Source organism: Ailuropoda melanoleuca, chromosome 4, assembly GCF_002007445.2.
Source record: "Ailuropoda melanoleuca isolate Jingjing chromosome 4, ASM200744v2, whole genome shotgun sequence".
NCBI lineage: Eukaryota > Metazoa > Chordata > Mammalia > Carnivora > Ursidae > Ailuropoda > Ailuropoda melanoleuca.
In genome coordinates this window covers 122,031,939-122,046,537 of record NC_048221.1, presented here as the reverse complement: position 1 = coordinate 122,046,537, position 14,599 = coordinate 122,031,939, and the positions used below count along the sequence as shown (strand labels likewise).

General features: G+C 40.9%; 1 long non-coding RNA gene across 1 annotated transcript; it reads right to left on the bottom strand.

Moving 5' to 3' along the window:
• Positions 1-896: 896 nt before the first annotated feature.
• LOC117801802 lies at positions 897-3,889 on the bottom strand. Its single transcript, XR_004624516.1, has 3 exons — positions 3,711-3,889; positions 1,834-1,904; positions 897-1,677 (listed from the first exon to the last, which is right to left on the bottom strand). It is a non-coding gene; the product is annotated as an uncharacterized LOC117801802 (long non-coding RNA).
• Between the last annotated feature and the right edge of the window lie 10,710 nt (positions 3,890-14,599).

Below are 14,599 nucleotides of genomic sequence, written 5' to 3'. Positions count from 1 at the left end.
TAGCACAACACTTTTTATTACACTTTGACACTTAACTACCCAAATTCAAGCACCTGATCTCATATTGCAATAACTACTGAGACAGAGCTAATGTTGACAAATATCTAGCAAAGACTCTCAGTGTAACTCATGTTTTTTTAACTTCTGTTAAAAGGCCTTCTGCAATAAAGTCAACACATCTTTAAGATCTCTGATTTGTTTCCAAAGGAGGTAGATAAAAATATTTTACTCTAAAGCAAAGAAATGCCAGTTGGATGCCTGTGACAATTGGAATCGGCCTCGGATCAGAAATGGCTTTCCCGGGGCACCTGGGTGGCGCAGTCATTAAGCGTCTGCCTTCAGCTCAGGGTATGATCCTGGGGTTCTGGGATCGAGCCCCACATCAGGCTTCTCCTCTAGGAGCCTGCTTCTTCCTCTCCCACTCCCCCTGCTTGTGTTCCCTCTCTCGCTGGCTGTCTCTCTCTCTCTCAAAATAAATAAATAAAATCTTTAAAAAAAATAATAAATGGCTTTCCCCACTCTCTTCCTTTGTTTCCTCCCCAAACAGCTCTCCTGTGTTAGGCATAGTTTTGGGCACTGTAGATACAAGAATGAAAATATGATATAAAAGGGATTCTTTTTTTTAAAAAGATCTCATTTATTTGTTTATTTGAAAGAGAGAGAGAAAGCAGGGGAAGAAGCAGAGGGAGAGGGGCAAGCAGACTCCCCAATGAGCCCAGAGCCTGACTCGGCGCTTGATCCCATGACCCTGAGATCATGACCTGAGCCAAAATCAAGAGTCTGATGCTTAACCAACTGAGCCACCCAGGTGTCCCTAATAGAAGATTCTTGACCCAATGGGGCTTACATTCTAGTTGAGGGAGACAGACTATTTAAAAAACAAAAAATGAATAAACAAGAAAAATATTAGCAACTGCTAAGTGCTGTACAGAGAATAAAACTGAATAGTGCAACAGTGACTGCTTTAGACAGGACGTCGGTGAAGGCCTCTCCGAAGGGCAACATTTAAGCTGAGACCTGAAAGTCAGAGGAGCCAATCATAACAAGACAGAGGAACATTACAGGTAGAGGAGGCCCGGGACAAAGGGGTGGAGCAGGTTCGGTGAGTGCAGGAAGAGAAGGGCAGTGCAGCTGGAGTGTGGCCAGCAAGGAGGAGGGTGGCAATATGTCTTATCCAGAGCATAGGATGTGGAATGTAGAGAGAGGCAAATATCTTGATATTTCCTCATGGAGAGGGACTATGGAAGCTATAACTGCTTTACACTGCCTCATGTTTTTGCTCTATTTTAAAAATACATCATAAGGAAAAGTGGGTATGTAATATGGGTTGGTTCAGTCTCCACAGCATTGTCTCGGGCCAAGCTCATTTGCATGTCTTTTCCAAATTTACCAGGTGATACGTGTCCCAACTCAGACAAATGACATTTGAGAAGAGCAAAAGGGCAAGGATATGGAATATTTATCATCACATCCTTCAATATCTCAGTGGTCAGGTGTTTAAAAGCCAAGGATAGAAGGATACGTGAATTGTTTTTGATGAATTGCAAGATGCAAGCCATGTGAATGACTTTTTGTGAATCATTTTATTAAACTTGATAAACTTACCCTTTTGGAGAGGTGTGGGTATCAACAGTCTCAGTCTCAAAATGTATCTTCCAGCTCAGTCATGCATGTATGCTAAGGAAAGGATAAATCAGGCCTCAAAATGTATGTTGGCTCTGAGGTTTGCAGGTTCATAAACTCATTATTCTCAGTTCATTCAGGAGAGAATTGATTCACATTAATCAGTTATAATAGATTGATTAATAAAGCACAACTCCATTTATTCATTACCTGTGAGAGCTATAACTACCTGCTGAAATTCATGTCTGTTGGCTGGCACATACTCTTCCTGGTAGGAAAATCTATTAAAAAATCAAATTAAAGTCAGAAGGTTAAATGTTTAATATGGAAGCTGATCAAATCAAGTTGGATGTGTCAAAGGGCTATTTTCATTAACCAATGGCAGCCTGATACAGCCTTTTTTTCACTATGAGGACATACAGTCCCAGCTGGGCGAATGATCTATTCAGCGGAACAAGGAAGGCCAGTGCTGGAGAAACACTGGCAAAGTTTGACTCCCAGACTCTCATTTCTCTAAGTCTGGGCCACAGTTTCCCAAAGGGTGGTCAAAAGTCCACCTACAGTAAATTTGCTTTGGGTGTTCATTAGAAATGCATTTTTCTAGGCCCCATCCCACACTTCTGAATCAAAATCTCTGGTCTTGGGCTGGGAACATTAATGTTAACTAGTTTTCTGGGGAACTGTAAGCACACTGATGTTTTGAAAATACTGCTAGCTGCTAAGCTATATAATTCAAGCAAGTTAGTAACTTATCTTCTCCAAGCCTCAGTTTATCTGTCTGTAAAATAGAGATGATAATAGATCTTATCTTGTACGATTATTGCCAGGATCAAGTGAGTCAAGACAAGCAAAGCTCTTAGAACAATGTCTGGCACCTGGTAAGCCCTCAATATATGCTTGCTATGATTATTCCCAAACGTTATTGTCTCCTTCTTCACTGCCCTTATTCAGCCACTACATTCCTGTTTGATCACAGATTTAAATTTTTTTATCAAGCAAAGCCTAGTTTACCGGCTACTGTATTAAGGAAGAGTGTGCTCTTGACGGAGTCTAAGTAGCCTCTCTCAGATTGTTTATCATAGATGAGATTTCAGGGTGTCTGCTTCTTAAGGATGAAAAAGGTAGTATCCTAAGCCATTTCAAATCATGCAGCAGGATGGATTTCTTTTGGGAAAGGCTTCCAATGGCACCTACAGTGTTTGACTGAAAGCTTTTATGTGATTGATTGTGAAAGAAAGAAGAAAGAAAGAAAGAAAGAAAGAAAGAAAGAAAGAAAGAAAGAAAGAAAGAAAGAAAGAAAGAAAGAAAGAGAAAAAGAAAGAAAAGAAAGAAAGAGTGATTCTAACTGATGAATGTTCCATCTCCCAATCATACTTTGAGAAAAAGAAAGATCATTTAATGGGTAGCAAAGGAGACATTGAACTAATAGGAACTCAGCATTGGAGTGGGAAGAGNCATCTTACTTCTTACTTTGGGGCTAAAATTTCTCTGCCTACTGACAATAGCAACATACCAACTTGTTTAAAGTCATCTCCCTAAATGTTGTCACTTGTTATGAATTACCCTCATATTTACACTTTCCTTTAACAAATGAACAAAATATAGAAACAGAGTCCTCCTGAGTCATATGGGCCGAGTGATAGTGATTCTTACTAAACAAGGTGGAATCTTGGAGCCACCACGCTGGCTCACTTGGAAGCACAGCACCACACACCATTTTTGCCACTTGTCAGAGTTTATAAATGGAACTTAGAACAGCACCATTGCTATCAACTCTCTCTTCATCTAATACTTTAGTGCAGGTTATAAACATTAATTAAGCCTCGAAACAACCCTGTGACACAGATAATTACTAGTCGTTCCTGCATTTGAGATGGGCACATTAAAGGAAGAGGTTAAATGACGTAAATTCTCCAGGGTAAGTTGCTTCAGCAGCAAAACCACTCAGGGAGCTTATCTCATCATTGCAACCTAAATAGTTCTGCAACTAATTTCCTCAAACTCAAGCATAATATTTAGAACACAGAAATACTTAGAACTTAGAAAAATGAACGCATGTTTGCAAAAATAAAAATTAAAAGTCTAACCTGGCGAAGAGCAAAGGAAGGTATACCCTGGGTTAGCTACTCTGACTTCCTTCACGTCCAATCTGCTTACAGCGCTGGACCTCTCCCCTTCTAATCAGTATGGATTCTTGTTCCTCCCTCTCATTTCCACTTTGCAGTAAACTGGGAGCCTACGCTCTTGGTCTGCAGTGGAAGAAACAGCCAGTTACTGATGGCAGGTGTGACCTAAACGGCCTGCTGAGAACCACGCCTACCAGACCCACAAGGCTCCGCCTGGCCGCACCCCATTTCACTGCCCTGCTGGGTCTGCTAAACATTGCCCGGCTGTCGGGTCACAGGCTGGCAAGGCCCTGAGCTATTTTTAGCTGGGTCCAGGGCTCAAGGCACCAAATCCGGATAGGTAGCTGAGATTCAGTTCTAGCTTTTAAAAATAACCTCTATTTTTCTCGTTACGATTTATCATGTCTTCACTTTCGATTTTTTGGAAAATATAGCTGACAAAAAGGTGAGAACATTTAGAACACAGAGCAAAAAGAAGAAAATTTCAATGTCCTGTAATACTCTTTATTGAAGCATAATAGAGAGAGAGAAGGAATGAGGCGTACTAATCTTATTATACATACTGATACACTTTTATTTAAGTATATTCTTGTTTAACTACCACCTAGACCTCATAAAGGACACTCTAGCACTCCAGAAAATTCTTACTTGCTAATTCCTGGTCAGTATCCCTGTACCACACAGGTAAATTCTATATTGACTTGTATTACTTTTAATTAGTTTTATCTGTTTTTGAATTTCATAGAAATGGAATCATACAGTAAACACATTTCATGTCTTCCTCTTTTCACTCATTATGATGTCTGTGAGGTTGATCCATATTGTTACATGTAGCAGTGGACTGGCTTTTGTTTGTTTTTGCTGTCTAAAATTCCACAAAGTTAATACTCTACAATTTATCGATCAGTTCCCTTGTTGAAGGATATTTAGCTTGTTTCCAATTTTTGATTATTAAAAATAAGACTGCTGTAAGCATGTTTTTTTTTTAAAGATTTTTTATTTATTTGACAGAGATAGAGACAGCGAGAGAGGGAACACAAGCAAGGGGAATGGGAGAGGAAGAAGCAGGCTCATAGCGGAGGAGCCTGATGTGGGGCTCGATCCCATAACGCCGGGGATCACGCCCTGAGCCGAAAGCAGACGCTCAACCGCTGTGCCACCCAGGCGCCCCTGTAAGCATGTTTTTTAATGATCCTGTGCACTCACTTCTGTTGGGTATACACCTAGGGGTGAAATTGCTAAGTCATAGGGTAGTCAGATCTGGCTTTTGTAGATGGGCCAGTTTTCCAAACTGGCTGTACCATTTTACAGTCCCAATCAGCAACGTGTGAGAGTTCCCGTATATACCCTTCCCAACAACTGACATTCTTAGTCTTTTTAATTTTAGCCATTCTGAAGAGTATGAGTTGATAGCTTATTGTGGTTTTCACTTGCATTTCTCTGGTGACTAATATGTTGAACAATTTTTCAGATGTTATGGGACATCCTCTTCCATGAAATGCCTGTTCAAGTCTTTTGCCCATCTTTAAATTGGCTTGTTTGTCTTTTTCTTAGTGGTCTATAGAATTCAAGTTCTTTGTTGGATACATATATATTTGTATATTATATACACACATACATATATATAACATCTATAAATATATATCTTCTCTCAGTCTGTGACTTACCCTTTCACAAAACTTTTTAATTTTAATGAAGTCCAACTTAATCGATCTTTCCTTTATTTTTTTGTATCCTGTTTAAGAAGTCTTTGACTGCCCTAAGGTCATGAAAATAGTCTCCTATTGCTTTCTCCAGAAGCTTTATTGTCTTACCATTTAGGTCTGTGATCCATCTCCAGTTAACCCTTTGGGCACAGCATGAAGTAGAGGTCAAAGCTCATTATTTTTTCATTAAAATATCTAATTACTCCATAATCATTTATTGAAAAGACAGTTTTCCTCCACCACATATGCGTGAGTCTGTTCCTGGGCTCTATACCCTCTTCTACTAGTTTGTCCATTTTTGCACCAGTATCACAATATCTTAATTACTGTAATTTTATGTTACATCTTTTAATCTGATAGTAAAACCCACCAAATTTGTTCTTTCTCTTCAAGATTTTCTTGTCTATTTTGAATTCTTCGCATTTCCATATACATTTTAGGGACAGCTTGTCAGCTTTGACCACCATGATGCCCCCCACCAAGAAAAAAGTAGTTGAGATCTTTATTAGGAGCCCATTGAATCTATAGGTTAATTTGGAGAAGATCGATATCTTAATACAGAATTTCCCAATTCATGAACATGATATATAACTTCATTTACTTAACTTCTTTAATTATTGTTCACTTTCTAAAAATTTAACAATTGATTATGTATATCTAAGACTGTCACTAAATATTCTTTTACAATGTGATTTGTAATGCTCCATAGTACTCCACTCTACGAAAGCACCACAGTTAAACTAACTCTTAATCATTAAGCATTAAGTTATTTCTAATTTTTCACTGTATGAAAAACCCTGTGATAATCATCATTGTAGACACCTATCAGAACAAATGGATCACTGTACTTTTGAGGAGAAGAGTCAAAGGTTCTCTTCTCTCTCTCTCTCTCTCTCTCTTTTGCTTTTTTCCTTACCACTTGCAGATATCCATCAACACATGCGGGGTATGCACGCGCGTGCACACACACACACACACACACACACACACATTACAATACATAGTTGACTGAAGGTGTTAAATAAATGTTTCTTCTCATGCTTTGAGTAGTTTAAACATTACACTTACATTTCTCGTGGCTCAAGCAAATCCCATTCTACACAGGAGTATCTGGGATTTTATTTAAAACTAGAAAACATTCTATTGACCCCAGCTACTGAAGAAGAATAGGTTTCATCTACTAAAAAAGTGACAATTTTGTGGCATAAGAAAGTCAGATTCTTGGGCCCTCAGAACCCTCATCCATACAAAGAATAAGAACCATGACAGTAAAGCTCCTCCAAGCCCTAACATTCTACTGTTTTACTTAATGGATGCCATTGATAGAGACAAAATAGATGAAGTTAAACAAATAAAATACATCAGAACATAAAATATATATTTAAAGGAAAACACAGAATGAGGAAAAATACCTATGCTAAATATAAACAATAGGATCTGACCATCCAAAAATATTGATAGTAATTAATGCAAATATATAGATTCTAATATGTATGACCAGTATCTAATTATATTCCATAAGAAATCTAGGGGAATGAAAGTTTTCACATTTGATTATAACTGTAGTAAGTCGCCATCTGGAAAAAATGAAGAGGCTCATTAAAAATGCAAATTAAAATGACATTAATGTATCACTACCTATTAAACTAGCAAAAAATAAATGGAAACGGAAATGAATTTAACCAGCGAGGTTAAATTGTGGAGAAACATGTTATTTGATGGCTGCATAATATTCTGTACAGAAAAATAAAACCACTGTTTCACTGGTTTTCTATTTAAGTTGTCACTGAACAAGTCTTACCAAAGAACACTCTGTAAATACATGTAAGAGATATAAAATTGTTCCTTTCATTAAAGGAAAATTCCACTTTGGGAAACATACTACAGGGAAATAATAGAAATGAAAATAAAAGTTTACAATTATTAATAACTTCATTTTTATTAACAAAAGTTTGGACATAGCCCAAATGTTGCAGTCAAGAAACAGCTAAGTAAAGGGGGGAACAAAGTCTTTCAAAAAAGATTTGCTTAGGTCTTTGTTCAACAAACATTTGAATGACTATTAAGAGGAGATGGAGGATTTTTTAAGGAGAGATATATCTAGTCTCATCCTTCATGGAACTCAAATTCAGGGAGACAGATGTAATAATTATAGGCAATGTGTCTTGAGGGCTTACTACGTAGGAGGTACTATTTAAGTGCTTTAGATGTATTAACTCTTACTATTCACAACAACCTGTGAGGTGGGTATTATCATTATCCCTGAAGCACAGTGATGAAATAACTTGCTCAAGTATTCCAGTATAGGGAAATATCATCATATTTTAAATTAATCCCTACTCCTTAGGGGCAGCTGATAAGTAACAGGGCTGGGAATGAAATGGAGATTGGATGGCTGCAGAGCACGAACTCTGAACCCCTGCACAAAATATCATCACCCTTTTATATGGAAATAATGGAGAGATAAGTAGCAGTAGGTGCAAAGTACCACGGGAGCACTGAGAATGAACATGTGCACTTGGCAGGGGTGGAGGATGGAGGGCAGGCCAAAGGCGGGGGCGAATCAGGGAGGACAGAACATGGCAAAGTGGGCATGGGCAAGTGGATTGTGCAAGGTGCTGCTCAGTGTTTAGTTTTTACCCTGAAGGTGCTGTGCAGGGCCTGAAGGATGGGAGGGTGTGGATGGGAGGGTGAGACCAGGGAGGTTTCTGCAGCTGCCCAAGTGAAAAGAGAGGCAAATTTGCACAGAGACAGTATCAGTGAGGATGAAGAAGGGAGACCAAATGATGACGGGCTGGGCCCTGCCAATACACAGAAATGTGTTTATGGAATAAGTGGGCTGGGGAGAGGCAAGGGGGCAAAGAGAACAAAATGGCTTATAAAATATTGATCACTTCTGAAAGTGGGTAGGCGTACATACTCAACTCCAAGGGTGCAAACAAGGGGAGAGAATGAACCCAGATTGAGGGCTTCCCATGTCCTGAACTAGGTTCTTTATGAGTGAGACCTCATTCAGTGCTCCTAACTAGCTCTGCCAGGCAGGCTTCATTATTCCTATTTTACTGGCGGGGACACTGAGGTCCCCAGAACTTAGATGAGCTGCCTGAGGGGTGAGGCTTGTGTGTGGTGGAGCTGGGGTGTGAGCCCTGGTCTGTATGATCCCAAGTTCCCGCTCTTGCTACTCTATCACAGAGCCTTCCTCATTCTGGAAGAAAAGAGTATAACACATTCTTCCAAGAAGTTTGGATCTGGACAACTGAGAGAGAAATTCAAACCTGGAAAACTAGCATGGGAATGATTGGCTAGGAATCATCTTTGATCCACCTCTCTCCTTCATCCCCCTGTAAATCCTGCACCACCAACTTCCGCTAATCCCATCTTCAAGGTAACTCTAGATGCTTCCTCCTCTTCACTCCCAGTGCCGTCACTGTAGTATAGCCAGGGTCAGCCCAATCCTGCCCAGGCTGGTCTTACGAGAGCAGGCTCATTTACTTGAATGGCACCATATCCTGCTCCTTGTCTGATCAAACATTTTGAGAAGGAACTCTTCAAGACTTCGGAATGAAGTTGCTTCTTAAATGCTCCTCCTGTTTTCACTCTTGTATCCCCACCTCCTGAGTGACTAGGTCATGCCTCTGCTCTCAACTCTCCAGTGGTTCCCAATACATTCGGAATATAATTTTAGGTCCTACACATGGCTCACTCTATCCGGCCCTTCTCTGCTTCTGACTCTTCTCAACCCCTCTGCCAAAATTGCTGTTCTTCATCTATGCCCAGCACATCTCCACCACAGGGCCCTTACATGGTCCTTCTTTCTGCAAGAAATAATCACCCCTCTACAACCCAGCCTGAGATGGGCACATGGTTCTCTCTCTCATTCTGTTCAGATCGCTGCTTATTTGTCACATCTACAGAGAGATCCTCCCTGGCCGCCTTATCTAAAGTATATTCTCCTTTATCCCCAGTCTCTTCCCCTGCTTTATTTTTCATTCTGACCCTTGTCACCACACGCACACACAGTCCATCTCCTAGGGAACCAACCATCCTGGTTTGCCCAGGGGATTCCTGGGCCAAGGGACTCTCAGTGCTAAAATCCAGAAAGTTCCAGGAAAACTAGGATGGATAGATCACTCTAGAGCTCCCCTACCAGAATATAAACTTGATGAGGAAAAGACTATTTTGTTCTCTGCTGTACAGCTAGCCTATATAACACAGTGCCTGGTACAGAAAAGGTGCTGAATAGATATTTATTATACAAGTGAATACATAAATCATTTCCTTTTTCAAACAGCTTCAGGTTTAAACTCTCTGGCCCAACATTCCAGTTCCTTCTTTCTGGCCCATCTTAATCACCCCATGCTGTTTCCTACCACTACCTTGGTGCACCCCTCTGCTCCGGGCACGCCAGTCTCCCTATACTTCCACAAGCTTCACTAGAAATCATCCCTTTGCCTGAAGAGCCCTCCCTTGGTTCTTCTAACTGAGTCAGTCTCTTTGATATGTTTTGTTTTAATTTTTTTAGATCAATACAAACGGAGGAGTTACACATGGGTTCCTATCAGAATACCCCCGGGGGCATCGTTTCAAAATACGTACCCCTCCACTCCCAATGCTGAGAATGAAATAGGACTTCCTTGGTAGGAGGAGGGGGATCAAACAGCAGTGGTGTTTTGAAAAAGCTTCCCAGATGATCCTGACAATAAGCACACAGCCACTTTGTTTGAAAGACACTGGAGTTAACCCCATAATACTCACACCCGCTTTATGTCCCTCGGTTGTATCACCTCTATAAAGACCTTACCTGACCTCATTGCTCTCCCTCTTTGGAATTCTAAAAGGCTTAGGATCTGGACCACTCCCCTGAGCCCTAGGCCTGCAGGCCTACCGTAAGAATATGGACACATTAGGGTTGCTTATGGGAGCACTCTCAGGTGTGCGGGACAGGCACTCTAGCCTCCCCCTGGCTAAGAATGACCCCACCTTTCTTCTCATCCATGAAGACTCCCACCCATTGTGAAATCACCCACCTTCTGCTCACTCCTAGTCTGCCGTAAGCTAACTCACCCTGCCGTCAGAGCAGATGGCAGCCACTGACCAAGACTACCCCTCCATTCATGTCTTCCCACTTCCTGTCACAAGTGTCCTGGAGCTGGTCCCTAATTAGCCCCAACCTCTAAGTCCCGCTGCCTGGTTGTTCAAAGCTTCTGAGCCATCATCCCCACATCTATAAAGGAAAATACTTACTTCACAGGATTTTCAGGGGGGCTAAATACGATAACGCCAGTAAAAATTCCCAGCACATGGTACGCTTAGGAACTGCTGGCTAGAAGCCTTCTTTCTGACAAAGGAGTCATGCCTGTCACCTGAGCATTGGGACCCTGGCTCTCCCAGCCAGTCTGGGTTCTGTCTTAGCAGAAGTATCACTATTAGAAGTATCCTAATGTTACCGGAATTTAGGATTTAGGTTTACACAATCACATTCTTGGACTGCAATATTAGGGGTCAGAGCAACAATTTGTTTTATTTTGTTTTGTTTTGTTTTTTAGCAACTAGAAAGTCATTCTTTGAGCTGGTGGCACTGTTTAAAACACATCGGGGCAGGGGCACCTGGGTGGCTCAGTTGTTAAGCGTCTGCCTTTGGCTCAGGGCATGGTCCTGGCGTTCTGGGATCGAGCCCCACATCAGGCTCTTCCACTGGGAGCCTGCTTCTTCCTCTCCCACTCCCCCTGCTTGTGTTCCCTCTCTCGCTGGCTGTCTCTCTCTCTGTCAAATGAAGAAATAAAATCTTAAAAAAAAAAAAAAAACACATTGGGGCAAAACCGAAAACTGCTGTGCTGATTGTTGGCCAGGCTGCCCTGCAAGTTCAGAGGATGAGCACTTAAATGAGAATGGGCATGAAGGTGCAGGGTTCTAGGCAATTCCTGCACAGGAAAGAGGGGATGAAAAGAGTAGGTCCTTGCACAATGCCACTGTTTTCAAGTAAAAATCAGAGAGAGAGAGAGAGAGAGAGAGGTAGAGAGAGGGAGGTCGAGAGAGAGAGAGAGAGAGAGAGAGAAGGAGCGAGATGGGGAGAGGGAGAAAGGGAGGGAGGGAGGGAGGGAGAGGTAGATAGCTATCTGGGCTAAGAATCATAAGTTTCAGATTCGAGTTTTAGTTTCATTATTAAGACAATGCAGTTTAACCTTCCCAGATCTCAACTTCCTCAATCACAAAGTGAGTGAGATCAAAAGTAATAGTCCTTTTTTAAAAAGTTCCCAGCACATATGTTCACTCCCTTTTCCCCTTACATTCCCTGTCCTTTGGTTTGGAAACAAATCCTTTCTGGCAACCAAACCCCTAGACACCATGAATGTCCTCAGACCACCCCCCACTATGGGATCAGAGGTATCCCAGGCTCCTTCACTCTCCACGCTGCCAATCTCACATTTAGGGCCCAGGTCTGTCTGTGAATTACAGCTGGAACTCTCTTTGTGCCTATTGCACAGGGTGGTGGAAAGCACTGATAGATGTCTTCTGCCATGCCAAATTAGAATGCTCAATGGCTTTCCCCCATAATCTTTGTTATAATTGGTGGTTAGAGTCTGTATTACCATGGATACTTTCCTACAGTTACATTAAGGATTAAATTGATTTTGCAGACTGATCTGGGAATTTAACCACCATTTGTACCACAGTCTCTGTGGGAAAATATATTCTGTGTTCCAAACAATTGACCTTTTGGAGTTGATCCAGTTCCTAAGTTGGGGACAGCCTGTACAATATTATGTTACATTTTCAGTTTCATTTGTGTGTCTTAGAATCAAAGACTTGTTAGAGCTAGAAGAAATGTTGCTGATCATTTATTAATGAACTAATTTTATAGGTAATAAAGCCAGCCAAGATTCAGAAAGAGAAAGATTTGTCTTGGGTTATTCAGCTACTTTGGTCTCCCACCTCCAAGCCAATGCTTTTCCCACTATCCAAATCATTTTGTGGTCATTTCCCCACAGAGTCAGTAAGCTACTTCATAGTTGGGAAGATCATATCTTCAGCAGAGAATCAAATATACTAAATGATTCATAAATACTTAATTGGTTCATTATTCACTTTGCTTTAGAGATCCACTCACTATAAGATTTCCTTAAATAACAAGTACCATCAGGACATTTCAATTAAGAATTTACAGTATTTATAAGAGATCAGATTTGGTTTCAATCAAGATTTGAATAATAATTCATAAATATTCTATTAAACCAGTGTTTCCTATGTAACAGGACCTGTTAGCGTTGGATCAATAAATATTTTTTTACAGCTCACAGACACATCTGGGTTTAGTTTTAAGAGATGGGGTGCCTGGGTGGCACAGCGGTTAAGCATCTGCCTTCGGCTCAGGGCATGATCCTGGCGTTATGGGATCGAGCCCCACATGGCTCTTCCGCTATGAGCCTGCTTCTTCCTCTCCCACCCACCCCCCTGCTTGTGTTCCCTCTCTCGCTGGCTGTCTCTGTCTCTGTCAAATAAATAAATAAAATCTTTAAGAAAAAAGAGAGATACATGCCATTAATTTTAACATAGTTTTAGGAGAGAGCTACTCATTTTATAACTACATTAGAAAACTTAATAATGCTTTGTTTTATTTACCAAAACCAACTGAAACAGACTTGTGAAACCATTCAGAAGTAAACTTTCTCAGACAATTATCATATGGTTTCTCTCATCTATGGAACATAAGAACTAGGATGATTGGTAGGGGAAGAAAGGGATAAAGAAAGGGGGGGGTAATCAGAAGGGGGAATGAAACACGAGAGACTATGGACTATGAGAAGCAAACTGAAGACTTCAGAGGGGAGGGGGTGGGGGAATGGGATAGACTGGTGATGGATAGCAAGGAGGGCACGTATTGCATAGTGCACTGGGTGTTTATACGCAACTAATGAAGCATCGAACTTTGCATCGGAATCCAGGGATGTACTGTATGGTGACTAACATAATATAATAAAAAAAAATAAAATGAAAAAAAAAAAAGAAGTAAACTTTCTCCAACTGAAAAGGTGACTCATACATAACTTGGATTTGCTGTATGAGGAGAGCAGCCATCACTAGAAACAAAACATTTAAATTGGGGGCGCCTGGGTGGCCCAGTCGATAGGCATCTGCCTTCGCCCTGGGTCATGATCCCAGGATCCCAGGACCCTGGGATCGAGCCCTGCATTGGATCAGGCTCCCTGCTCAGCGGGCAGCCTGTGTCTCCCTCTCCCCCTGCTTGTGTTCCCTCTCTCGCTGGCTGTCCCTCTCTCTCTGTCAAATAAATAAAATCTAAAACAAAAAACAAAAAAAAAACACATTTACATTGTTTTACTTGAAACAAACTTTCACATGTTTTGTATATTTTTCTTCACCTACAAACACATTTAGTTATTTCCTGGTATCTTGAGTGAGCAGGAGTGGAGAACACCTAAAGAGAAACAGTTTCATACGGGCAGATGACATGGTTTTATTGTAACAAAGTAGGAGTGACCTAAATAGACAGCTGGCCCTGTAATCTAATTACAAGAGAAAAATAAGGACCACAGATCAATTCTTCAAAAATTAAATAGTCTTTGCTTGTGGTAGCTGACAATCCAACTCTCACTGTCTTATAGTTAACGGTTCTATATAGCCAGTTAACTCCTTCAATTACTAGGGATTTATTTTCAATCATTTTATCATGAATGTTTTACCAGAAACTTAGCTTAAGAGACAATGCTCCACTGAGAGTTTGTATGTGTGTGTTGAGGGGTCAGAGTTGGGAGGGAGAGCAGTTATTGGCTAAGGGCAGAGGAAGAACCACTTGGTTATATCTGGCTTTATAATTTGGGGGGCTAAAATGACTGAGGACACGCTTTGTGACTTGGCTGATAACTTTGGTACTTGGTTATTCTCTCATATGTGTATTGAAATGAAACCAAAACTAAATCTTAAGAAAAAATCTCGGCCCTGACCTGGTGTACCACCTCAGCCTGGCTCCGTATTTCAAGGGGTGGCTCCTCTCCTGATGCATGTGTCCTTGTATGGTTTCTCAATATCCTTGGATTGAGCTGACTACAAAAGCCTATAATATTTGATATACAGAATGGTTGCCCTCAAGCCATATCCAGTAAAATCTAGAATTTGCTGCCACTTTAG